At 60.5% G+C, this 2,500-nt stretch overlaps 1 non-coding gene across 1 annotated transcript; it reads right to left on the reverse strand.

The window, feature by feature from the left end:
* Positions 1–267: 267 nt before the first annotated feature.
* On the reverse strand, positions 268–386 carry LOC125981440 (5S ribosomal RNA). The gene has a single exon (XR_007485945.1). It is a non-coding gene; the product is annotated as a 5S ribosomal RNA (ribosomal RNA).
* Between the last annotated feature and the right edge of the window lie 2,114 nt (positions 387–2,500).

Raw genomic sequence — 2,500 nt, forward strand, 5'->3', positions numbered from 1 at the left:
GGAAGTGTTGTGTTGGGTTCTTTTACAAGTCAAGCCTGCTGCTTTGAGTTCACAGGGAGCCATGCTCACTGTACATAGTCTGCTCTCTAGCGGTAAAAAATTTAACTACAATGCTGTGGATGTCACCACATAATATAGCTTTCAAACTCGTGTTATAGTTTCAATGTCGGAGTTTAAATTAGGCTTGCTGTTTCCGGATGCCATTCGTGATGGGTGTTGTAAAAAATAGCTTCTTAAACGATTGAAGTGCACATAAGAAAAAGAAAAAGCTTACAGCACCTGGTATTCCCAGGCGGTCTCCCATCCAAGTACTAACCAGGCCCGACCCTGCTTAGCTTCCGAGATCGGACGAGATCGGGCGTTCTCAGGGTAGTATGGCCGTAAGCCGTGAGGTGACCCAACATTTTGCATTTTATAGACACAATCGCCCCTGAAACTAGCGAGCGAGCCAATGAAGCCTTCAAAACTGCTTCGGCACATGGAGACCAAGCATCCTGCATTAAAAGACAAACCTTAACCACTTCGGGTTTCATTGTCTCCGATTACGCCTGGATGGGACCGGCTCGTTTCTGAGAAACAAGCTCGGTGCTCCCAATAATTCAACGTAATGGTGACTTTTATTTTTATGTGGTTTATATTTGTTTTTATGCCAGTCGTATCATTTTATTTAATCGTATTTACCGTATTTGCCGGTGTACAGGTCGACTCGGTGTATAAGTCGACCCCCTAAAATTCGACGGAAATTTACGATTTTATGATATATCCTTTGTATAAGTCGAGCTCAATTGTTGCATTATATTAAACTTCAAAATTCAATATGCGAAATTTATTGACGAAATGTGTTCAAATTCTGGGAGGCCGTGCGCATGCTGCTGTTTATAAGCACCGCGGAGGAGAACGCGGCCGGCGAGCTCGCGCACGCCGCCCGGCACCAACGGGAGGCCGAAAATAGCCCCCGCCGAGCGGATCGGCTGTTTATAAGCACCGCGGAGGTGGTCGCGGCGCCTCATTCGACTTCCAGCGGCCGGCGAGCTCGCGCACCCGCCCGGCACATCCGGGAGGCCGTGCGCACGAGCCAAGTGGCCGAAAATAGCCCCCGCCGAGCGGATCGGCTGTTTATAAGCACCGCGGAGGTGGTCGCGGCGCCTCATTCGACTTCCAGCGGCCGGCAAGCTCGCGCACCCGCCCGGCACATCCGGGAGGCCGTGCGCACGAGCCAAGTGGCCGAAAATAGCCCCCGCCGAGCGGATCGGCTGTTTATAAGCACCGCGGAGGTGGTCGCGGCGCCTCATTCGACTTCCAGCGGCCGGCGAGCTCGCGCACCCGCCCGGCACATCCGGGAGGCCGTGCGCACGAGCCAAGTGGCCGAAAATAGCCCCCGCCGAGCGGATCGGCTGTTTATAAGCACCGCGGAGGTGGTCGCGGCGCCTCATTCGACTTCAAGCGGCCGGCGAGCTCGCGCACCCGCCCGGCACATCCGGGAGGCCGTGCGCACGAGCCAAGTGGCCGAAAATAGCCCCCGCCGAGCGGATCGGCTGTTTATAAGCACCGCGGAGGTGGTCGCGGCGCCTCATTCGACTTCCAGCGGCCGGCGAGCTCGCGCACCCGCCCGGCACATCCGGGAGGCCGTGCGCCCGAGCCAAGTGGCCGAAAATAGCCCCCGCCGAGCGGATCGGCTGTTTATAAGCACCGCGGAGGTGGTCGCGGCGCCTCATTGGACTTCCAGCGGCCGGCGAGCTCGCGCACCCGCCCGGCACATCCGGGAGGCCGTGCGCACGAGCCAAGTGGCCGAAAATAGCCCCCGCCGAGCGGATCGGCAGTTTATAAGCACCGCGGAGGTGGTCGCGGCGCCTCATTCGACTTCCAGCGGCCGGCGAGCTCGCGCACCCGCCCGGCACATCCGGGAGGCCGTGCGCACGAGCCAAGTGGCCGAAAATAGCCCCCGCCGAGCGGATCGGCTGTTTATAAGCACCGCGGAGGTGGTCGCGGCGCCTCATTCGACTTCCAGCGGCCGGCGAGCTCGCGCACCCGCCCGGCACATCCGGGAGGCCGTGCGCACGAGCCAAGTGGCCGAAAATAGCCCCCGCCGAGCGGATCGGCTGTTTATAAGCACCGCGGAGGTGGTCGCGGCGCCTCATTCGACTTCCAGCGGCCGGCGAGCCCGCGCACCCGCCCGGCACATCCGGGAGGCCGTGCGCACAAGCCAAGTGGCCGAAAATAGCCCCCGCCGAGCGGATCGGCTGTTTATAAGCACCGCGGAGGTGGTCGCGGCGCCTCATTCGACTTCCAGCGGCCGGCGAGCTCGCGCACCCGCCCGGCACATCCGGGAGGCCGTGCGCACGAGCCAAGTGGCCGAAAATAGCCCCCGCCGAGCGGATCGGCTGTTTATATTCACCGCGGAGGTGGTCGCGGCGCCTCATTCGACTTCCAGCGGCCGGCGAGCTCGCGCACCCGCCCGGCACATCCGGGAGGCCGTGCGCACGAGCCAAGTGCCCGAAAA

The sequence above is a fragment of the Syngnathus scovelli genome, chromosome 14, assembly GCF_024217435.2.
Source record: "Syngnathus scovelli strain Florida chromosome 14, RoL_Ssco_1.2, whole genome shotgun sequence".
Taxonomy (NCBI): Eukaryota; Metazoa; Chordata; class Actinopteri; order Syngnathiformes; family Syngnathidae; genus Syngnathus; species Syngnathus scovelli.